Source organism: Molothrus ater, chromosome 1 (genome assembly GCF_012460135.2).
Source record: "Molothrus ater isolate BHLD 08-10-18 breed brown headed cowbird chromosome 1, BPBGC_Mater_1.1, whole genome shotgun sequence".
Taxonomy (NCBI): Eukaryota; Metazoa; Chordata; class Aves; order Passeriformes; family Icteridae; genus Molothrus; species Molothrus ater.
In genome coordinates, this window is record NC_050478.2 from 100,755,596 (window position 1) to 100,780,908 (window position 25,313).

Below are 25,313 nucleotides of genomic sequence, written 5' to 3' on the forward strand. Positions count from 1 at the left end.
GTTATTAACTCTTGGGCCTGCAGGATTTACATGGGGTAAAGGGTGTTTTTTATGGTGCTGGGATCAATTTCACCTAAAAAAGGTCTAAATGTTGGAAATGTTTGGCTTAAAGCCTATTTAAGAGGATAACTCCTACTATTTTATCTGGATGAGGGGCTGTTTTAGAGATCCTGCGAGACTCTTTATCAGGGAGTGCAGGGATTTGTTGAGGAGTAGGAGTTTCAAACTGAAAGGGGGCAGATAAATATTGGCTATTGGGAAAGGATTCTTTACTAGAACAGTTACCCAGAGAAGTTGTGGATGCCCCATCCCTGGAAGTGTTCAAGGTCAGGTTAGAGGGAGCTCTGAGCAACTGGGTCTAGTAGAAGGTGTCCCTGCCCGCAGCAGGGTAGCTAGGACTAGATTACATTTAGGGTCCCTTCGAAATCAAACCATTCCATGGTTCCATGATTCTGTGAACTCAAACGATAACCCTCACATTCTGATTCAAACTCAATTTTCTGTAATTGTAAAGTAATATTATTGACTGGATTTTCCCTAGAAAAAGATTTCACAAAAATTGTCGATTGGGTTTTACTCAGCTTATTTTATTAAATATCTGTGAATATTCATCTAAGATTTGCTTACAGATAACTCCAGATATTCCTCTTAAATGAAACTAAATCTCAGAGTATCAGAATGCATCTTGAAAAGTCTTTAAACTTAAATGACTACAAGAAAAATCAATGCCCCATCTTAAAAAAAAAGAGAAAAAAAACCACTCCCAAAGTCAAAGTCATCAAAAGGCATGGCATGTCATCACGTGCAGGGACATGCACCAAAGATTCCTCTCATGGTCCCCATTGAAATCGCAAGATTCCGTTTCCCTTCCCGAAAGGAAATTTCATTTCCTTTCGGGAAGGGAAACGGAATCTTGCGACCCCCAAAAGAAAGGCTTACAAAGACTCTGGAAAGGAGATAGGATCAAATGAAATGCAACTGAAAAAAAGCAGAAAATGGGGAGTTTTAGTGTCTTCAAGAAATGGTCTGTGAAGAAAGGAGTTGAATTGCAAAGGACCAAAAGATGCCAAAATGAAGCTCCCAGATGTTGCAAAAGCAGGGGAAAAAGGCAAGGAGGAAGACAAAACTTGGAGGGCAAGATATGAGGGACATGGCTTAATCACTAAAAAAACTCTAACAACAAAAAAGAAAAATATCTTACCCATATGCAATCAAGTGCAGGCACATGCAGCAAAGCTTACAAAAACTGGTCCGCGCTGAAGGCCAAAACAGATAAGAAGGACTTAGAAAGAGGCTGGAATGGAGATACCTTCAAAGGAATAGCAATTGGAGGAGAAAAAAAAGAAAATTGGGCAATTTGGTCAATTGAGTGACAAGAGGAAAATGGACCGGGGTTCTATCAGAGCAGTGCAAAGGACCAAAAGATGCCAAAAGTAAGCTCCCAGATGTTGCAAAAGCAGTGGAAGAAGGCAAGGAGGAAGAAAAACCTTGGAGGGGAAGATATAAAAGTCATGGCATGGATGCTCAAAAAAATTGGAAAAAAAAAAAGAAAAAATCTTTCCCAAAGTCAAAGCCATCAAAAGGCATGGCATGTCATCACTTGCAGGGACATGCACCAAAGATTCCTCTCATGGTCCCCATTGAAATCGCAAGATTCCGTTTCCCTTCCCGAAAGGAAATTCCTTTCGGGAAGGGAAACGGAATCTTGCGACCCCATAAAGAAAGGCTTACAAACGCTCTGGAAAGGAGATAGGATCAAATGAAATCCAATTGAAAAAAGCCAAAAAAATGCAGAAAATTGGGAGTTTTAGTGTCTTCAAGAAATGGTCTGTGAGGAAATGAGCTGCATTGCAAAGGACCAAAACATGCCAAAACTAAGCTCCCAGATGTTGCCAAAGCAGTGGAAAATTGCAAGGAGGAAGACACAACGTGGAGGGGAAGGTATGAGGAACATAATGTGGACACTTAAAAAAACCTAAAATGAAAAAAGAAAAAATTTTCCCATATGCTATGAAGTGCAGGCACATGCAGCAAAGCTTGCCAAAAGTGATCCCCGCTGAAGGCCAAAACAGAAAAGAAGGACTTTCAAACAGGCTGGAATGGAGATACCAGCTACGGAATTGCAATTGGAGGAGAAAAAAAAAAAAATGGGGAAATTTGGGCAATTTAGTGACTCTAAGAAAATGGACCGGGATTATAGCAGAGCAGTGCAAAATACCAAAACATGCCAAAACTAAGCTTCCAGACATTGCCAAAGCAGTGGAAAATTGCAAGGAGCAAGACACAACGTGGAGGGGAAGATATAAAAGACATGGCATGGATGCTTAAAAAAAATGGAAAAAAAAAGAAAAAAATCTTTCCCAAATTCAAAGGCATCAAAAGTCATGGCATGTCATCTAGGGCAGGGACATGCACCAAAGATTCCTCTCTTGGTCCCCATTGAAATCGCAAGATTCCGTTTCCCTTCCCGAAAGGAAATTTCATTTCCTTTCGGGAAGGAAACGGAATCTTGCGACCCCATAAAGAAAGGCTTACAAACGCTCTGGAAAGGAGATAGGATCAAATGAAATCCAATTGAAAAAAGCCAAAAAAATGCAGAAAATTGGGAGTTTTAGTGTCTTCAAAAATGGTCTGTGAGGAAATGAGCTGCATTGCAAAGGACCAAAACATGCCAAAACTACGCTCCCAGATGTTGCCAAAGCAGTGGAAAATTGCAAGGAGGAAGACACAACGTGGAGGAGAGGATATGAGGAACATGGTATGGACACTTAAAAATCTAAAATTAAAAAAGAAAAAATTTTCCCATATTCTATGAAATGGAGGCACATGCAGCAAAGCTTGCCAAAAGTGATCCCCGCTGAAGGCCAAAACAGAAAAGAAGGAGTTTCAAACAGGCTGGAATGGAGATACCAGCTACGGAATTGCAATTGGAGGAGAAAAAAAAAAATTTGGGAAATTTGGGCAATTTAGCGACTCTAAGAAAATGGACCGGGATTATAGCAGAGCAGTGCAAAATACCAAAACATGCCAAAACTAAGCCTCCAGACATTGCCAAAGCAGTGTAAAATGGCAAGGAGCAAGACACAACGTGGAGGGGAAGATATAAAAGACATGGCATGGATGCTTAAAAAAAATGGAAAAAAAAAGAAAAAAATCTTTCCCAAAGTCAAAGGCATCAAAAGTCATGGCATGTCATCTAGGGCAGGGACATGCACCAAAGATTCCTCTCTTGGTCCCCATTGAAATCGCAAGATTCCGTTTCCCTTCCCGAAAGGAAATTTCATTTCCTTTCGGGAAGGAAACGGAATCTTGCGACCCCATAAAGAAAGGCTTACAAACGCTCTGGAAAGGAGATAGGATCAAATGAAATCCAATTGAAAAAAAGCCAAAAAAATGCAGAAAATTGGGAGTTTTAGTGTCTTCAAGAAATGGTCTGTGAGGAAATGAGCTGCATTGCAAAGGACCAAAACATGCCAAAACTAAGCTCCCAGATGTTGCCAAAGCAGTGGAAAATTGCAAGGAGGAAGACACAACGTGGAGGAGAGGATATGAGGAACATGGTATGGACACTTAAAAATCTAAAATTAAAAAAGAAAAAATTTTCCCATATTCTATGAAATGGAGGCACATGCAGCAAAGCTTGCCAAAAGTGATCCCTGCTGAAGGCCAAAACAGAAAAGAAGGACTTTCAAACAGGCTGGAATGGAGATACCAGCTACGGAATTGCAATTGGAGGAGAAAAAAAAAAAATTTGGGAAATTTGGGCAATTTAGTGACTCTAAGAAAATGGACCGGGATTATAGCAGAGCAATGCAAAATACCAAAACATGCCAAAACTAAGCTTCCAGACATTGCCAAAGCAGTGGAAAATTGCAAGGAGCAAGACACAACGTGGAGGGGAAGATATAAAAGACATGGCATGGATGCTTAAAAAAAATGGAAAAAAAAAGAAAAAAATCTTTCCCAAAGTCAAAGGCATCAAAAGTCATGGCATGTCATCTAGGGCAGGGACATGCACCAAAGATTCCTCTCTTGGTCCCCATTGAAATCGCAAGATTCCGTTTCCCTTCCCGAAAGGAAATTTCATTTCCTTTCGGGAAGGAAACGGAATCTTGCGACCCCATAAAGAAAGGCTTACAAACGCTCTGGAAAGGAGATAGGATCAAATGAAATCCAATTGAAAAAAAGCCAAAAAAATGCAGAAAATTGGGAGTTTTAGTGTCTTCAAGAAATGGTCTGTGAGGAAATGAGCTGCATTGCAAAGGACCAAAACATGCCAAAACTAAGCTCCCAGACGTTGCCAAAGCAGTGGAAAATTGCAAGGAGGAAGACACAACGTGGAGGAGAGGATATGAGGAACATGGTATGGACACTTAAAAATCTAAAATTAAAAAAGAAAAAATTTTCCCATATTCTATGAAATGGAGGCACATGCAGCAAAGCTTGCCAAAAGTGATCCCTGCTGAAGGCCAAAACAGAAAAGAAGGACTTTCAAACAGGCTGGAATGGAGATACCAGCTACGGAATTGCAATTGGAGGAGAAAAAAAAAAATTTGGGAAATTTGGGCAATTTAGTGACTCTAAGAAAATGGACCGGGATTATAGCAGAGCAATGCAAAATACCAAAACATGCCAAAACTAAGCTTCCAGACATTGCCAAAGCAGTGGAAAATTGCAAGGAGGAAGACACAACGTGGAGGGGAAGGTATGAGGAACATAATACGGACACTTAAAAAAACCTAAAAATAAAAAAGAAAAAATTTTTCCATATTCTATGAAATGGAGGCACATGCAGCAAAGCTTGCCAAAAGTGATCCCCGCTGAAGGCCAAAACAGAAAAGAAGGACTTTCAAACAGGCTGGAATGGAGATACCAGCTACGGAATTGCAATTGGAGGAGAAAAAAATAAAATTTGGGAAATTTGGGCAATTTAGCGACTCTAAGAAAATGGACCGGGATTATAGCAGAGCAGTGCAAAATACCAAAACATGCCAAAACTAAGCTTCCAGACATTGCCAAAGCAGTGGAAAATTGCAAGGAGCAAGACACAACGTGGAGGGGAAGATATAAAAGACATGGCATGGATGCTTAAAAAAAATGGAAAAAAAAAGAAAAAAATCTTTCCCAAAGTCAAAGGCATCAAAAGTCATGGCATGTCATCTAGGGCAGGGACATGCACCAAAGATTCCTCTCTTGGTCCCCATTGAAATCGCAAGATTCCGTTTCCCTTCCCGAAAGGAAATTTCATTTCCTTTCGGGAAGGAAACGGAATCTTGCGACCCCATAAAGAAAGGCTTACAAACGCTCTGGAAAGGAGATAGGATCAAATGAAATCCAATTGAAAAAAAGCCAAAAAAATGCAGAAAATTGGGAGTTTTAGTGTCTTCAAGAAATGGTCTGTGAGGAAATGAGCTGCATTGCAAAGGACCAAAACATGCCAAAACTAAGCTCCCAGATGTTGCCAAAGCAGTGGAAAATTGCAAGGAGGAAGACACAACGTGGAGGAGAGGATATGAGGAACATGGTATGGACACTTAAAAACCTAAAATTAAAAAAGAAAAAATTTTCCCATATTCTATGAAATGGAGGCACATGCAGCAAAGCTTGCCAAAAGTGATCCCCGCTGAAGGCCAAAACAGAAAAGAAGGACTTTCAAACAGGCTGGAATGGAGATACCAGCTACGGAATTGCAATTGGAGGAGAAAAAAAAAAATTTGGGAAATTTGGGCAATTTAGCGACTCTAAGAAAATGGACCGGGATTATAGCAGAGCAATGCAAAATACCAAAACATGCCAAAACTAAGCTTCCAGACATTGCCAAAGCAGTGGAAAATTGCAAGGAGCAAGACACAACGTGGAGGGGAAGATATAAAAGACATGGCATGGATGCTTAAAAAAAATGGAAAAAAAAAGAAAAAAATCTTTCCCAAAGTCAAAGGCATCAAAAGTCATGGCATGTCATCTAGGGCAGGGACATGCACCAAAGATTCCTCTCTTGGTCCCCATTGAAATCGCAAGATTCCGTTTCCCTTCCCGAAAGGAAATTCCATTTCCTTTCGGGAAGGAAACGGAATCTTGCGACCCCATAAAAAAAGGCTTACAAACGCTCTGGAAAGGAGATAGGATCAAATGAAATCCAATTGAAAAAAAGCCAAAAAAATGCAGAAAATTGGGAGTTTTAGTGTCTTCAAGAAATGGTCTGTGAGGAAATGAGCTGCATTGCAAAGGACCAAAACATGCCAAAACTAAGCTCCCAGACGTTGCCAAAGCAGTGGAAAATGGCAAGGAGGAAGACACAACGTGGAGGAGAGGATATGAGGAACATGGTATGGACACTTAAAAACCTAAAATTAAAAAAGAAAAAATTTTCCCATATTCTATGAAATGGAGGCACATGCAGCAAAGCTTGCCAAAAGTGATCCCCGCTGAAGGCCAAAACAGAAAAGAAGGACTTTCAAACAGGCTGGAATGGAGATACCAGCTACGGAATTGCAATTGGAGGAGAAAAAAAAAAATTTGGGAAATTTGGGCAATTAAGTGACTCTAAGAAAATGGACCGGGATTATAGCAGAGCAATGCAAAATACCAAAACATGCCAAAACTAAGCTTCCAGACATTGCCAAAGCAGTGGAAAACTGCAAGGAGGAAGACACAACGTGGAGAGGAAGGTATGAGGAACATAATACGGACACTTAAAAAAACCTAAAATAAAAAAGAAAAAATTTTTCCATATTCTATGAAATGGAGGCACATGCAGCAAAGCTTGCCAAAAGTGATCCCCGCTGAAGGCCAAAACAGAAAAGAAGGACTTTCCAGGCTGGAATGGAGATACCAGCTACGGATTAGCAATTGGAGGAGAAAAAAAAAAAATTTGGGAAATTTGGGCAATTTAGCGACTCTAAGAAAATGGACCGGGATTATAGCAGAGCAGTGCAAAATACCAAAACATGCCAAAACTAAGCTTCCAGACATTGCCAAAGCAGTGGAAAATTGCAAGGAGCAAGACACAACGTGGAGGGGAAGATATAAAAGACATGGCATGGATGCTTAAAAAAAATGGAAAAAAAAAGAAAAAAATCTTTCCCAAAGTCAAAGGCATCAAAAGTCATGGCATGTCATCTAGGGCAGGGACATGCACCAAAGATTCCTCTCTTGGTCCCCATTGAAATCGCAAGATTCCGTTTCCCTTCCCGAAAGGAAATTTCATTTCCTTTCGGGAAGGAAACGGAATCTTGCGACCCATAAAGAAAGGCTTACAAACGCTCTGGAAAGGAGATAGGATCAAATGAAATCCAATTGAAAAAAGCCAAAAACAGAAAATTGGGAGTTTTAGTGTCTTCAAGAAATGGTCTGTGAGGAAATGAGCTGCATTGCAAAGGACCAAAACATGCCAAAACTAAGCTCCCAGATGTTGCCAAAGCAGTGGAAAATTGCAAGGAGGAAGACACAACGTGGAGGGGAAGGTATGAGGAACATAATGTGGACACTTAAAAAACCTAAAATTAAAAAAGAAAAAATTTTCCCATATGCTATGAAGTGCAGGCACATGCAGCAAAGCTTGCCAAAAGTGATCCCCGCTGAAGGCCAAAACAGAAAAGAAGGACTTTCAAACAGGCTGGAATGGAGATACCAGCTACGGAATTGCAATTGGAGGAGAAAAAAAAAAAAATGGGGAAATTTGGGCAATTTAGTGACTCTAAGAAAATGGACCGGGATTATAGCAGAGCAGTGCAAAATACCAAAACATGCCAAAACTAAGCTTCCAGACATTGCCAAAGCAGTGGAAAATTGCAAGGAGCAAGACACAACGTGGGGGGAAGATATAAAAGACATGGCATGGATGCTTAAAAAAAATGGAAAAAAAAAGAAAAAAATCTTTCCCAAAGTCAAAGGCATCAAAAGTCATGGCATGTCATCTAGGGCAGGGACATGCACCAAAGATTCCTCTCTTGGTCCCCATTGAAATCGCAAGATTCCGTTTCCCTTCCCGAAAGGAAATTCCATTTCCTTTCGGGAAGGAAACGGAATCTTGCGACCCCATAAAAAAAGGCTTACAAACGCTCTGGAAAGGAGATAGGATCAAATGAAATCCAATTGAAAAAAAGCCAAAAAAATGCAGAAAATTGGGAGTTTTAGTGTCTTCAAGAAATGGTCTGTGAGGAAATGAGCTGCATTGCAAAGGACCAAAACATGCCAAAACTAAGCTCCCAGACGTTGCCAAAGCAGTGGAAAATGGCAAGGAGGAAGACACAACGTGGAGGAGAGGATATGAGGAACATGGTATGGACACTTAAAAACCTAAAATTAAAAAAGAAATTTTCCCATATTCTATGAAATGGAGGCACATGCAGCAAAGCTTGCCAAAAGTGATCCCCGCTGAAGGCCAAAACAGAAAAGAAGGACTTTCAAACAGGCTGGAATGGAGATACCAGCTACGGAATTGCAATTGGAGGAGAAAAAAAAAAAATTTGGGAAATTTGGGCAATTAAGTGACTCTAAGAAAATGGACCGGGATTATAGCAGAGCAATGCAAAATACCAAAACATGCCAAAACTAAGCTTCCAGACATTGCCAAAGCAGTGGAAAACTGCAAGGAGGAAGACACAACGTGGAGGGGAAGGTATGAGGAACATAATACGGACACTTAAAAAAACCTAAAAATAAAAAAGAAAAAATTTTTCCATATTCTATGAAATGGAGGCACATGCAGCAAAGCTTGCCAAAAGTGATCCCCGCTGAAGGCCAAAACAGAAAAGAAGGACTTTCAAACAGGCTGGAATGGAGATACCAGCTACGGATTAGCAATTGGAGGAAAAAAAAAAAATTTGGGAAATTTGGGCAATTTAGCGACTCTAAGAAAATGGACCGGGATTATAGCAGAGCAGTGCAAAATACCAAAACATGCCAAAACTAAGCTTCCAGACATTGCCAAAGCAGTGGAAAATTGCAAGGAGCAAGACACAACGTGGAGGGGAAGATATAAAAGACATGGCATGGATGCTTAAAAAAAATGGAAAAAAAAAGAAAAAAATCTTTCCCAAAGTCAAAGGCATCAAAAGTCATGGCATGTCATCTAGGGCAGGGACATGCACCAAAGATTCCTCTCTTGGTCCCCATTGAAATCGCAAGATTCCGTTTCCCTTCCGAAAGGAAATTTCATTTCCTTTCGGGAAGGAAACGGAATCTTGCGACCCATAAAGAAAGGCTTACAAACGCTCTGGAAAGGAGATAGGATCAAATGAAATCCAATTGAAAAAAGCCAAAAAAATGCAGAAAATTGGGAGTTTTAGTGTCTTCAAGAAATGGTCTGTGAGGAAATGAGCTGCATTGCAAAGGACCAAAACATGCCAAAACTAAGCTCCCAGATGTTGCCAAAGCAGTGGAAAATTGCAAGGAGGAAGACACAACGTGGAGGAGAGGATATGAGGAACATGGTATGGACACTTCAAAATCTAAAATTAAAAAAGAAAAAATTTTCCCATATTCTATGAAATGGAGGCACATGCAGCAAAGCTTGCCAAAAGTGATCCCTGCTGAAGGCCAAAACAGAAAAGAAGGACTTTCAAACAGGCTGGAATGGAGATACCAGCTACGGAATTGCAATTGGAGGAGAAAAAAATAAAATTTGGGAAATTTGGGCAATTTAGTGACTCTAAGAAAATGGACCGGGATTATAGCAGAGCAAAGCAAAATACCAAAACATGCCAAAACTAAGCTTCCAGACATTGCCAAAGCAGTGGAAAATTGCAAGGAGCAAGACACAACGTGGAGGGGAAGATATAAAAGACATGGCATGGATGCTTAAAAAAAATGGAAAAAAAAAGAAAAAAATCTTTCCCAAAGTCAAAGGCATCAAAAGTCATGGCATGTCATCTAGGGCAGGGACATGCACCAAAGATTCCTCTCTTGGTCCCCATTGAAATCGCAAGATTCCGTTTCCCTTCCCGAAAGGAAATTCCATTTCCTTTCGGGAAGGAAACGGAATCTTGCGACCCCATAAAGAAAGGCTTACAAACGCTCTGGAAAGGAGATAGGATCAAATGAAATCCAATTGAAAAAAAGCCAAAAAAATGCAGAAAATTGGGAGTTTTAGTGTCTTCAAGAAATGGTCTGTGAGGAAATGAGCTGCATTGCAAAGGACCAAAACATGCCAAAACTAAGCTCCCAGACGTTGCCAAAGCAGGGGAAAATGGCAAGGAGGAAGACACAACGTGGAGGAGAGGATATGAGGAACATGGTATGGACACTTAAAAACCTAAAATTAAAAAAGAAAAAATTTTCCCATATTCTATGAAATGGAGGCACATGCAGCAAAGCTTGCCAAAAGTGATCCCCGCTGAAGGCCAAAACAGAAAAGAAGGACTTTCAAACAGGCTGGAATGGAGATACCAGCTACGGAATTGCAATTGGAGGAGAAAAAAAAAAATTTGGAAATTTGGGCAATTTAGTGACTCTAAGAAAATGGACCGGGATTATAGCAGAGCAGTGCAAAATACCAAAACATGCCAAAACTAAGCTTCCAGACATTGCCAAAGCAGTGGAAAATTGCAAGGAGCAAGACACAACGTGGAGGGGAAGGTATGAGGAACATAATATGGACACTTAAAAAACCTAAAATTAAAAAAGAAAAAATTTCCCATATGCTATGAAGTGCAGGCACATGCAGCAAAGCTTGCCAAAAGTGATCCCCGCTGAAGGCCAAAACAGAAAAGAAGGACTTTCAAACAGGCTGGAATGGAGATACCAGCTACGGAATTGCAATTGGAGGAGAAAAAAAAAAATTTGGGAAATTTGGGCAATTTAGTGACTCTAAGAAAATGGACCGGGATTATAGCAGAGCAGTGCAAAATACCAAAACATGCCAAAACTAAGCTTCCAGACATTGCCAAAGCAGTGGAAAATTGCAAGGAGCAAGACACAACGTGGAGGGGAAGATATAAAAGACATGGCATGGATGCTTAAAAAAAATGGAAAAAAAAGAAAAAAATCTTTCCCAAAGTCAAAGGCATCAAAAGTCATGGCATGTCATCTAGGGCAGGGACATGCACCAAAGATTCCTCTCTTGGTCCCCATTGAAATCGCAAGATTCCGTTTCCCTTCCCGAAAGGAAATTTCATTTCCTTTCGGGAAGGAAACGGAATCTTGCGACCCCATAAAGAAAGGCTTACAAACGCTCTGGAAAGGAGATAGGATCAAATGAAATCCAATTGAAAAAAAGCCAAAAAAATGCAGAAAATTGGGAGTTTTAGTGTCTTCAAGAAATGGTCTGTGAGGAAATGAGCTGCATTGCAAAGGACCAAAACATGCCAAAACTAAGCTCCCAGACGTTGCCAAAGCAGGGGAAAATGGCAAGGAGGAAGACACAACGTGGAGGAGAGGATATGAGGAACATGGTATGGACACTTAAAAATCTAAAATTAAAAAAGAAAAAATTTTCCCATATTCTATGAAATGCAGGCACATGCAGCAAAGCTTGCCAGAATTGATCCCCGCTGAAGGCCAAAAGAGAAAAGAAGGACTTTCAAACAGGCTGGAATGGAGATACCAGCTACGGAATTGCAATTGGAGGAGAAAAAAAAAAAATTTGGGAAATTTGGGCAATTTAGTGACTCTAAGAAAATGGACCGGGATTATAGCAGAGCAGTGCAAAATACCAAAACATGCCAAAACTAAGCTTCCAGACATTGCCAAAGCAGTGGAAAATTGCAAGGAGCAAGACACAACGTGGAGGGGAAGGTATGAGGAACATAATATGGACACTTAAAAAAACCTAAAAAAAAAAAGAAAAAATTTTCCCATATGCTATGAATGGAGGCACATGCAGCAAAGCTTGCCAAAATTGATCCCCGCTGAAGGCCAAAACAGAAAAGAAGGACTTTCAAACAGGCTGGAATGGAGATACCAGCTACGGAATTGCAATTGGAGGAGAAAAAAAAAAAAATTTGGGAAATTTGGGCAATTTAGTGACTCTAAGAAAATGGACCGGGATTATAGCAGAGCAGTGCAAAATACCAAAACATGCCAAAACTAAGCTTCCAGACATTGCCAAAGCAGTGGAAAATTGCAAGGAGCAAGACACAACGTGGAGGGGAAGATATAAAAGACATGGCATGGATGCTTAAAAAAAATGGAAAAAAAAAGAAAAAAATCTTTCCCAAAGTCAAAGGCATCAAAAGTCATGGCATGTCATCTAGGGCAGGGACATGCACCAAAGATTCCTCTCTTGGTCCCCATTGAAATCGCAAGATTCCGTTTCCCTTCCCGAAAGGAAATTTCATTTCCTTTCGGGAAGGAAACGGAATCTTGCGACCCCATAAAGAAAGGCTTACAAACGCTCTGGAAAGGAGATAGGATCAAATGAAATCCAATTGAAAAAAAGCCAAAAAAATGCAGAAAATTGGGAGTTTTAGTGTCTTCAAGAAATGGTCTGTGAGGAAATGAGCTGCATTGCAAAGGACCAAAACATGCCAAAACTAAGCTCCCAGACGTTGCCAAAGCAGGGGAAAATGGCAAGGAGGAAGACACAACGTGGAGGGGAAGGTATGAGGAACATAATATGGACACTTAAAAAACCTAAAATTAAAAAAGAAAAAATTTTCCCATATGCTATGAAATGCAGGCACATGCAGCAAAGCTTGCCAAAAGTGATCCCCGCTGAAGGCCAAAACAGAAAAGAAGGACTTTCAAACAGGCTGGAATGGAGATACCAGCTACGGAATTGCAATTGGAGGAGAAAAAAAAAAAATTGGGAAATTTGGGCAATTTAGTGACTCTAAGAAAATGGACCGGGATTATAGCAGAGCAGTGCAAAATACCAAAACATGCCAAAACTAAGCTTCCAGACATTGCCAAAGCAGTGGAAAATTGCAAGGAGCAAGACACAACGTGGAGGGGAAGATATAAAAGACATGGCATGGATGCTTAAAAAAAATGGAAAAAAAAAGAAAAAAATCTTTCCCAAAGTCAAAGGCATCAAAAGTCATGGCATGTCATCTAGGGCAGGGACATGCACCAAAGATTCCTCTCTTGGTCCCCATTGAAATCGCAAGATTCCGTTTCCCTTCCCGAAAGGAAATTTCATTTCCTTTCGGGAAGGAAACGGAATCTTGCGACCCCATAAAGAAAGGCTTACAAACGCTCTGGAAAGGAGATAGGATCAAATGAAATCCAATTGAAAAAAAGCCAAAAAAATGCAGAAAATTGGGAGTTTTAGTGTCTTCAAGAAATGGTCTGTGAGGAAATGAGCTGCATTGCAAAGGACCAAAACATGCCAAAACTAAGCTCCCAGACGTTGCCAAAGCAGGGGAAAATGGCAAGGAGGAAGACACAACGTGGAGGAGGATAGAGGAACATGGTATGGACACTTAAAAATCTAAAATTAAAAAAGAAAAAATTTTCCCATATTCTATGAAATGGAGGCACATGCAGCAAAGCTTGCCAAAAGTGATCCCCGCTGAAGGCCAAAACAGAAAAGAAGGACTTTCAAACAGGCTGGAATGGAGATACCAGCTACGGAATTGCAATTGGAGGAGAAAAAAAAAAAATTGGGAAATTTGGGCAATTTAGTGACTCTAAGAAAATGGACCGGGATTATAGCAGAGCAGTGCAAAATACCAAAACATGCCAAAACTAAGCTTCCAGACATTGCCAAAGCAGTGGAAAATTGCAAGGAGCAAGACACAACGTGGAGGGGAAGGTATGAGGAACATAATATGGACACTTAAAAAAACCTAAAATTAAAAAAGAAAAAATTTTCCCATATGCTATGAAGTGCAGGCACATGCAGCAAAGCTTGCCAAAATTGATCCCCGCTGAAGGCCAAAACAGAAAAGAAGGACTTTCAAACAGGCTGGAATGGAGATACCAGCTACGGATTGCAATTGGAGGAGAAAAAAAAAAATTTGGGAAATTTGGGCAATTTAGTGACTCTAAGAAAATGGACCGGGATTATAGCAGAGCAGTGCAAAATACCAAAACATGCCAAAACTAAGCTTCCAGACATTGCCAAAGCAGTGGAAAATTGCAAGGAGCAAGACACAACGTGGAGGGGAAGATATAAAAGACATGGCATGGATGCTTAAAAAAAATGGAAAAAAAAAGAAAAAAATCTTTCCCAAAGTCAAAGGCATCAAAAGTCATGGCATGTCATCTAGGGCAGGGACATGCACCAAAGATTCCTCTCTTGGTCCCCATTGAAATCGCAAGATTCCGTTTCCCTTCCCGAAAGGAAATTTCATTTCCTTTCGGGAAGGAAACGGAATCTTGCGACCCCATAAAGAAAGGCTTACAAACGCTCTGGAAAGGAGATAGGATCAAATGAAATCCAATTGAAAAAAAGCCAAAAAAAAAGCAGAAAATTGGGAGTTTTAGTGTCTTCAAGAAATGGTCTGTGAGGAAATGAGCTGCATTGCAAAGGACCAAAACATGCCAAAACTAAGCTCCCAGACGTTGCCAAAGCAGGGGAAAATGGCAAGGAGGAAGACACAACGTGGAGGAGAGGATATGAGGAACATGGTATGGACACTTAAAAATCTAAAATTAAAAAAGAAAAAATTTTCCCATATTCTATGAAATGGAGGCACATGCAGCAAAGCTTGCCAAAAGTGATCCCCGCTGAAGGCCAAAAGAGAAAAGAAGGACTTTCAAACAGGCTGGAATGGAGATACCAGCTACGGAATTGCAATTGGAGGAGAAAAAAAAAAATTTGGGAAATTTGGGCAATTTAGTGACTCTAAGAAAATGGACCGGGATTATAGCAGAGCAGTGCAAAATACCAAAACATGCCAAAACTAAGCTTCCAGACATTGCCAAAGCAGTGGAAAATTGCAAGGAGCAAGACACAACGTGGAGGGGAAGATATAAAAGACATGGCATGGATGCTTAAAAAAAATGAAAAAAAAAGAAAAAAATCTTTCCCAAAGTCAAAGGCATCAAAAGTCATGGCATGTCATCTAGGGCAGGGACATGCACCAAAGATTCCTCTCTTGGTCCCCATTGAAATCGCAAGATTCCGTTTCCCTTCCCGAAAGGAAATTCCATTTCCTTTCGGGAAGGAAACGGAATCTTGCGACCCCATAAAGAAAGGCTTACAAACGCTCTGGAAAGGAGATAGGATCAAATGAAATCCAATTGAAAAAAAGCCAAAAAAATGCAGAAAATTGGGAGTTTTAGTGTCTTCAAGAAATGGTCTGTGAGGAAATGAGCTGCATTGCAAAGGACCAAAACATGCCAAAACTAAGCTCCCAGACGTTGCCAAAGCAGGGAAAATGGCAAGGAGGAAGACACAACGTGGAGGAGAGGATATGAGGAACATGGTATGGACACTTAAAAATCTAAAATTAAAAAAGAAAAATTTTCCCATATTCTATGAAATGGAGGCACATGCAGCAAAGCTTGCCAAAGTGATCCCCGCTGAAGGCCAAAACAGAAAAGAAGGACTTTCAAACAGGCTGGAATGGAGATACCAGCTACGGAATTGCAATTGGAGGAGAAAAAAAAAAATTGGGAAATTTGGGCAATTTAGTGACTCTAAGAAAATGGACCGGGATTATAGCAGAGCAGTGCAAAATACCAAAACATGCCAAAACTAAGCTTCCAGACATTGCCAAAGCAGTGGAAAATTGCAAGGAGCAAGACACAACGTGGAGGGGAAGGTATGAGGAACATAATATGGACACTTAAAAAAACCTAAAATTAAAAAAGAAAAAATTTTCCCATATGCTATGAAGTGCAGGCACATGCAGCAAAGCTTGCCAAAATTGATCCCCGCTGAAGGCCAAAACAGAAAAGAAGGACTTTCAAACAGGCTGGAATGGAGATACCAGCTACGGAATTGCAATTGGAGGAGAAAAAAAAAAATTTGGGAAATTTGGGCAATTTAGTGACTCTAAGAAAATGGACCGGGATTATAGCAGAGCAGTGCAAAATACCAAAACATGCCAAAACTAAGCTTCCAGACATTGCCAAAGCAGTGGAAAATTGCAAGGAGCAAGACACAACGTGGAGGGGAAGATATAAAAGACATGGCATGGATGCTTAAAAAAAATGGAAAAAAAAAGAAAAAAATCTTTCCCAAAGTCAAAGGCATCAAAAGTCATGGCATGTCATCTAGGGCAGGGACATGCACCAAAGATTCCTCTCTTGGTCCCCATTGAAATCGCAAGATTCCGTTTCCCTTCCCGAAAGGAAATTTCATTTCCTTTCGGGAAGGAAACGGAATCTTGCGACCCCATAAAGAAAGGCTTACAAACGCTCTGGAAAGGAGATAGGATCAAATGAAATCCAATTGAAAAAAAGCCAAAAAAATGCAGAAAATTGGGAGTTTTAGTGTCTTCAAGAAATGGTCTGTGAGGAAATGAGCTGCATTGCAAAGGACCAAAACATGCCAAAACTAAGCTCCCAGACGTTGCCAAAGCAGGGAAAATGGCAAGGAGGAAGACACAACGTGGAGGAGAGGATATGAGGAACATGGTATGGACACTTAAAAATCTAAAATTAAAAAGAAAAAATTTTCCCATATCTATGAAATGGAGGCACATGCAGCAAAGCTTGCCAAAAGTGATCCCCGCTGAAGGCCAAAACAGAAAAGAAGGACTTTCAAACAGGCTGGAATGGAGATACCAGCTACGGAATTGCAATTGGAGGAGAAAAAAAAAATTTGGGAAATTTGGGCAATTTAGTGACTCTAAGAAAATGGACCGGGATTATAGCAGAGCAGTGCAAAATACCAAAACATGCCAAAACTAAGCTTCCAGACATTGCCAAAGCAGTGGAAAATTGCAAGGAGCAAGACACAACGTGGAGGGAAGGTATGAGGAACATAATATGGACACTTAAAAAAACTAAAAAAAAAAAGAAAAAATTTTCCCATATGCTATGAAATGCAGGCACATGCAGCAAAGCTTGCCAAATTGATCCCCGCTGAAGGCCAAAACAAAAAGAAGGACTTTCAAACAGGCTGGAATGGAGATACCAGCTACGGAATTGCAATTGGAGGAGAAAAAAAAAAAATTTGGGAAATTTGGGCAATTTAGTGACTCTAAGAAAATGGACCGGGATTATAGCAGAGCAGTGCAAAATACCAAAACATGCCAAAACTAAGCTTCCAGACATTGCCAAAGCAGTGGAAAATTGCAAGGAGCAAGACACAACGTGGAGGGAAGATATAAAAGACATGGCATGGATGCTTAAAAAAAATGGAAAAAAAAAGAAAAAAATCTTTCCCAAAGTCAAAGGCATCAAAAGTCATGGCATGTCATCTAGGGCAGGGACATGCACCAAAGATTCCTCTCTTGGTCCCCATTGAAATCGCAAGATTCCGTTTCCCTTCCCGAAAGGAAATTTCATTTCCTTTCGGAAGGAAACGGAATCTTGCGACCCCATAAAGAAAGGCTTACAAACGCTCTGGAAAGGAGATAGGATCAAATGAAATCCAATTGAAAAAAGCCAAAAAAATGCAGAAAATTGGGAGTTTTAGTGTCTTCAAGAAATGGTCTGTGAGGAAATGAGCTGCATTGCAAAGGACCAAAACATGCCAAAACTAAGCTCCCAGACGTTGCCAAAGCAGGGGAAAATGGCAAGGAGGAAGACACAACGTGGAGGAGAGGATATGAGGAACATGGTATGGACACTTAAAAATCTAAAATTAAAAAAGAAAAAATTTTCCCATATTCTATGAAATGGAGGCACATGCAGCAAAGCTTGCCAAAAGTGATCCCCGCTGAAGGCCAAAAGAGAAAAGAAGGACTTTCAAACAGGCTGGAATGGAGATACCAGCTACGGAATTGCAATTGGAGGAGAAAAAAAAAATTTGGGAAATTTGGGCAATTTAGTGACTCTAAGAAAATGGACCGGGATTATAGCAGAGCAGTGCAAAATACCAAAACATGCCAAAACTAAGCTTCCAGACATTGCCAAAGCAGTGGAAAATTGCAAGGAGCAAGACACAACGTGGAGGGGAAGATATAAAAGACATGGCATGGATGCTTAAAAAAAATGGAAAAAAAAAAAAAAAAATCTTTCCCAAAGTCAAAGGCATCAAAAGTCATGGCATGTCATCTAGGGCAGGGACATGCACCAAAGATTCCTCTCTTGGTCCCCATTGAAATCGCAAGATTCCGTTTCCCTTCCCGAAAGGAAATTTCATTTCCTTTCGGAAGGAAACGGAATCTTGCGACCCCATAAAGAAAGGCTTACAAACGCTCTGGAAAGGAGATAGGATCAAATGAAATCCAATTGAAAAAAAGCCAAAAAAAATGCAGAAAATTGGGATTTTAGTGTCTTCAAGAAATGGTCTGTGAGGAAATGAGCTGCATTGCAAAGGACCAAAACATGCCAAAACTAAGCTCCCAGACGTTGCCAAAGCAGGGGAAAATGGCAAGGAGGAAGACACAACGTGGAGGAGAGGATATGAGGAACATGGTATGGACACTTAAAAATCTAAAATTAAAAAAAAAAAATTTTCCCATATTCTATGAAATGGAGGCACATGCAGCAAAGCTTGCCAAAAGTGATCCCCGCTGAAGGCCAAAAGAGAAAAGAAGGACTTTCAAACAGGCTGGAATGGAGATACCAGCTACGGAATTGCAATTGGAGGAGAAAAAAAAAAATTTGGGAAATTTGGGCAATTTAGTGACTCTAAGAAAATGGACCGGGATTATAGCAGAGCAGTGCAAAATACCAAAACATGCCAAAACTAAGCTTCCAGACATTGCCAAAGCAGTGGAAAATTGCAAGGAGCAAGACACAACGTGGAGGGGAAGGTATGAGGAACATAATATGGACACTTAAAAAAACCTAAAATTAAAAAAGAAAAAATTTTCCCATATGCTATGAAGTGCAGGCACATGCAGCAAAGCTTGCCAAAATTGATCCCCGCTGAAGGCCAAAACAGAAAAGAAGGACTTTCAAACAGGCTGGAATGGAGATACCAGCTACGGAATTGCAATTGGAGGAGAAAAAAAAAAAATTGGGAAATTTGGGCAATTTAGTGACTCTAAGAAAATGGACCGGATTATAGCAGAGCAGTGCAAAATACCAAAACATGCCAAAACTAAGCTTCCAGACATTGCCAAAGCAGTGGAAAATTGCAAGGAGCAAGACACAACGTGGAGGGGAAGATATAAAAGACATGGCATGGATGCTTAAAAAAAATGGAAAAAAAAAGAAAAAAATCTTTCCCAAAGTCAAAGGCATCAAAAGTCATGGCATGTCATCTAGGGCAGGGACATGCACCAAAGATTCCTCTCTTGGTCCCCATTGAAATCGCAAGATTCCGTTTCCCTCCCGAAAGGAAATTTCATTTCCTTTCGGGAAGGAAACGGAATCTTGCGACCCCATAAAGAAAGGCTTACAAACGCTCTGGAAAGGAGATAGGATCAAATGAAATCCAATTGAAAAAAAGCCAAAAAATGCAGAAATTGGGAGTTTTAGTGTCTTCAAGAAATGGTCTGTGAGGAAATGAGCTGCATTGCAAAGGACCAAAACATGCCAAAACTAAGCTCCCAGACGTTGCCAAAGCAGGGAAAATGGCAAGGAGGAAGACACAACGTGGAGGAGAGGATATGAGGAACATGGTATGGACACTTAAAAATCTAAAATTAAAAAAGAAAAAATTTTCCCATATTCTATGAAATGGAGGCACATGCAGCAAAGCTTGCCAAAAGTGATCCCCGCTGAAGGCCAAAACAGAAAAGAAGGACTTTCAAACAGGCTGGAATGGAGATACCAGCTACGGAATTGCAATTGGAGGAGAAAAAAAAAAAATTTGGGAAATTTGGGCAATTTAGTGACTCTAAGAAAATGGACCGGGATTATAGCAGAGCAGTGCAAAATACCAAAACATGCCAAAACTAAGCTTCCAGACATTGCCAAAGCAGTGGAAAATTGCAAGGAGCAAGACACAACGTGGAGGGGAAGGTATGAGGAACATAATATGGACACTTAAAAAAACCTAAAATTAAAAAAGAAAAATTTTCCCATATGCTATGAAGTGCAGGCACATGCAGCAAAGCTTGCCAGAATTGATCCCCGCTGAAGGCCAAAACAGAAAAGAAGGACTTTCAAACAGGCTGGAATGGAGATACCAGCTACGGAATTGCAATTGGAGGAGAAAAAAAAAAAAATTGGGAAATTTGGGCAATTTAGTGACTCTAAGAAAATGGACCGGGATTATAGCAGAGCAGTGCAAAATACCAAAACATGCCAAAACTAAGCTTCCAGACATTGCCAAAGCAGTGGAAAATTGCAAGGAGCAAGACACAACGTGGAGGGGAAGATATAAAAGACATGGCATGGATGCTTAAAAAAATGGAAAAAAAAAGAAAAAAATCTTTCCCAAAGTCAAAGGCATCAAAAGTCATGGCATGTCATCTAGGGCAGGGACATGCACCAAAGATTCCTCTCTTGGTCCCCATTGAAATCGCAAGATTCCGTTTCCCTTCCCGAAAGGAAATTTCATTTCCTTTCGGGAAGGAAACGGAATCTTGCGACCCCATAAAGAAAGGCTTACAAACGCTCTGGAAAGGAGATAGGATCAAATGAAATCCAATTGAAAAAAAGCCAAAAAAATGCAGAAAATTGGGAGTTTTAGTGTCTTCAAGAAATGGTCTGTGAGGAAATGAGCTGCATTGCAAAGGACCAAAACATGCCAAAACTAAGCTCCCAGACGTTGCCAAAGCAGGGGAAAATGGCAAGGAGGAAGACACAACGTGGAGGAGAGGATATGAGGAACATGGTATGGACACTTAAAAATCTAAAATTAAAAAAGAAAAAATTTTCCCATATTCTATGAAATGGAGGCACATGCAGCAAAGCTTGCCAAAAGTGATCCCCGCTGAAGGCCAAAACAGAAAAGAAGGACTTTCAAACAGGCTGGAATGGAGATACCAGCTACGGAATTGCAATTGAGAGGAGAAAAAAAAAAATTTGGGAAATTTGGGCAATTAGTGACTCTAAGAAAATGGACCGGGATTATAGCAGAGCAGTGCAAAATACCAAAACATGCCAAAACTAAGCTTCCAGACATTGCCAAAGCAGTGAAAATTGCAAGGAGCAAGACACAACGTGGAGGGGAAGGTATGAGAACATAATATGGACACTTAAAAAAACCTAAAATTAAAAAAGAAAAAATTTTCCCATATGCTATGAAGTGCAGGCACATGCAGCAAAGCTTGCCAAAATTGATCCCCGCTGAAGGCCAAAACAGAAAAGAAGGACTTTCAAACAGGCTGGAATGGAGATACCAGCTAAGGAATTGCAATTGGAGGAAAAAAAAAAATTTGGGAAATTTGGGCAATTTAGTGACTCTAAAAAATGGACCGGGATTATAGCAGAGCAGTGCAAAATACCAAAACATGCCAAAACTAAGCTTCCAGACATTGCCAAAGCAGTGGAAAATTGCAAGGAGCAAGACACAACGTGGAGGGGAAGATATAAAAGACATGGCATGGATGCTTAAAAAAAATGGAAAAAAAAAGAAAAAATCTTTCCCAAAGTCAAAGGCATCAAAAGTCATGGCATGTCATCTAGGGCAGGGACATGCACCAAAGATTCCTCTCTTGGTCCCCATTGAAATCGCAAGATTCCGTTTCTTCCGAAAGGAAATTTCATTTCCTTTCGGGAAGGAAACGGAATCTTGCGACCCCATAAAGAAAGGCTTACAAACGCTCTGGAAAGGAGATAGGATCAAATGAAATCCAATTGAAAAAAAGCCAAAAAAATGCAGAAAATTGGGAGTTTTAGTGTCTTCAAGAAATGGTCTGTGAGGAAATGAGCTGCATTGCAAAGGACCAAAACATGCCAAAACTAAGCTCCCAGACGTTGCCAAAGCAGGGGAAAATGGCAAGGAGCAAGACACAACGTGGAGGAGAGGATATGAGGAACATGGTATGGACACTTAAAAATCTAAAATTAAAAAAGAAAAAATTTTCCCATATTCTATGAAATGGAGGCACATGCAGCAAAGCTTGCCAAAAGTGATCCCCGCTGAAGGCCAAAACAGAAAAGAAGGACTTTCAAACAGGCTGGAATGGAGATACCAGCTACGGAATTGCAATTGGAGGAGAAAAAAAAAAATTTGGGAAATTTGGGCAATTTAGTGACTCTAAGAAAATGGACCGGGATTATAGCAGAGCAGTGCAAAATACCAAAACATGCCAAAACTAAGCTTCCAGACATTGCCAAAGCAGTGGAAAATTGCAAGGAGCAAGACACAACGTGGAGGGGAAGATATAAAAGACATGGCATGGATGCTTAAAAAAAATGGAAAAAAAAGAAAAAAATCTTTCCCAAAGTCAAAGGCATCAAAAGTCATGGCATGTCATCTAGGGCAGGGACATGCACCAAAGATTCCTCTCTTGGTCCCCATTGAAATCGCAAGATTCCGTTCCCTTCCCGAAAGGAAATTTCATTTCCTTTCGGGAAGGAAACGGAATCTTGCGACCCCATAAAGAAAGGCTTACAAACGCTCTGGAAAGGAGATAGGATCAAATGAAATCCAATTGAAAAAAAAGCCAAAAAAATGCAGAAAATTGGGAGTTTTAGTGTCTTCAAGAAATGGTCTGTGAGGAAATGAGCTGCATTGCAAAGGACCAAAACATGCCAAAACTAAGCTCCCAGACGTTGCCAAAGCAGGGAAAATGGCAAGGAGGAAGACACAACGTGGAGGAGAGGATATGAGGAACATGGTATGGACACTTAAAAATCTAAAATTAAAAAAGAAAAAATTTTCCCATATTCTATGAAATGGAGGCACATGCAGCAAAGCTTGCCAGAATTGATCCCCGCTGAAGGCCAAAACAGAAAAGAAGGACTTTCAAACAGGCTGGAATGGAGATACCAGCTACGGAATTGCAATTGAGGAGAAAAAAAAAAATTTGGGAAATTTGGGCAATTTAGTGACTCTAAGAAAATGGACCGGGATTATAGCAGAGCAGTGCAAAATACCAAAACATGCCAAAACTAAGCTTCCAGACATTGCCAAAGCAGTGGAAAATTGCAAGGAGCAAGACACAACGTGGAGGGGAAGGTATGAGGAACATAACATAAACAATTAAAAAAACTAAAAATTAAAAAAGAAAAAATTTTCCCATATGCTATGAAGTGCAGGCACATGCAGCAAAGCTTGCCAAATTGATCCCCGCTGAAGGCCAAAACAGAAAAGAAGGACTTTCAAACAGGCTGGAATGGAGATACCAGCTAAGGAATTGCAATTGGAGGAGAAAAAAAAAAAATTGGGGAAATTTGGGCAATTTAGTGACTCTAAGAAAATGGACCGGGATTATAGCAGAGCAGTGCAAAATACCAAAACATGCCAAAACTAAGCTTCCAGACATTGCCAAAGCAGTGGAAAATTGCAAGGAGCAAGACACAACGTGGAGGGAAGATATAAAAGACATGGCATGGATGCTTAAAAAAATGGAAAAAAAAAAGAAAAAAATCTTTTCCAAAGTCAAAGGCATCAAAAGTCATGGCATGTCATCTAGGGCAGGGACAGCACCAAAGATTCCTCTCTTGGTCCCCATTGAAATCGCAAGATCCGTTTCCCTTCCCTAAAGGAAATTTCATTTCCTTTCGGGAAGGAAACGGAATCTTGCGACCCCATAAAGAAAGGCACAAACGCTCTGGAAAGGAGATAGGATCAAATGAAATCCAATTGAAAAAAAGCCAAAAAAATGCAGAAAATTGGAGTTTTAGTGTCTCAAAAATGGTCTGAAGGAATGAGCTGCATTGCAAAGGACCAAAACATGCCAAAACTAAGCTCCCAGACGTTGCCAAAGCAGGGGAAAATGGCAAGGAGCAAGACACAACGTGGAGGAGAGGATATGAGGAACATGGTATGGACACTTAAAAATCTAAAATTAAAAAAGAAAAATTTTTCCCATATTCTATGAAATGGAGGCACATGCAGCAAAGCTTGCCAAAAGTGATCCCCGCTGAAGGCCAAAACAGAAAAGAAGGACTTTCAAACAGGCTGGAATGGAGATACCAGCTACGGAATTGCAATTGGAGGAGAAAAAAAAAAAATTTGGGAAATTTGGGCAATTTAGTGACTCTAAGAAAATGGACCGGGATTATACAGCAGCAGTGCAAAATACCAAAACATGCCAAAACTAAGCTTCCAGACATTGCCAAAGCAGTGGGAAAATTGCAAGGAGCAAGACACAACGTGGAGGGGAAGGTATGAGGAACATAATATGGACACTTAAAAAAACCTAAAATTAAAAAAGAAAAATTTTCCCATATCTATGAAGTGCAGGCACATGCAGCAAAGCTTGCCAAAATTGATCCCCGCTGAAGGCCAAAACAGAAAAGAAGGACTTTCAAACAGGCTGGAATGGAGATACCAGCTAAGGAATTGCAATTGGAGGAGAAAAAAAAAAAATTGGGGAAATTTGGGCAATTTAGTGACTCTAAGAAAATGGACCGGATTATAGCAGAGCAGTGCAAAATACCAAAACATGCCAAAACTAAGCTTCCAGACATTGCCAAAGCATGTGAAAATTGCAAGGAGCAAGACACAACGTGGAGGGGAAGATATAAAAGACATGGCATGGATGCTTAAAAAAAATGAAAAAAAAAGAAAAAAATCTTTCCCAAAGTCAAAGGCATCAAAAGTCATGGCATGTCATCTAGGGCAGGGACATGCACCAAAGATTCCTCTCTTGGTCCCCATTGAAATCGCAAGATTCCGTTTCCCTTCCCGAAAGGAAATTTCATTTCCTTTCGGGAAGGAAACGGAATCTTGCGACCCCATAAAGAAAGGCTTACAAACGCTCTGGAAAGGAGATAGGATCAAATGAAATCCAATTGAAAAAAAGAGCCAAAAAAATGCAGAAAAATTGGGAGTTTTAGTGTCTTCAAGAAATGGTCTGTGAGGAAATGAGCTGCATTGCAAAGGACCAAAACATGCCAAAACTAAGCTCCCAGACGTTGCCAAAGCAGGGGAAATGGCAAGGAGGAAGACACAACGTGGAGGAGAGGATATGGAACATGGTATGGACACTTAAAAATCTAAAATTAAAAAAGAAAAAATTTTCCCATATTCTATGAAATGCAGGCACATGCAGCAAAGCTTGCCAAAATGATCCCCGCGAAGGCCAAAACAGAAAAGAAGGACATTCAAACAGGCTGGAATGGAGATACCAGCTACGGAATTGCAATTGGAGGAGAAAAAAAAAAAATTTGGGAAATTTGGGCAATTTAGTGACTCTAAGAAAATGGACCGGGATTATAGCAGAGCAGTGCAAAATACCAAAACATGCCAAAACTAAGCTTCCAGACATTGCCAAAGCAGTGGAAATTGCAAGGAGCAA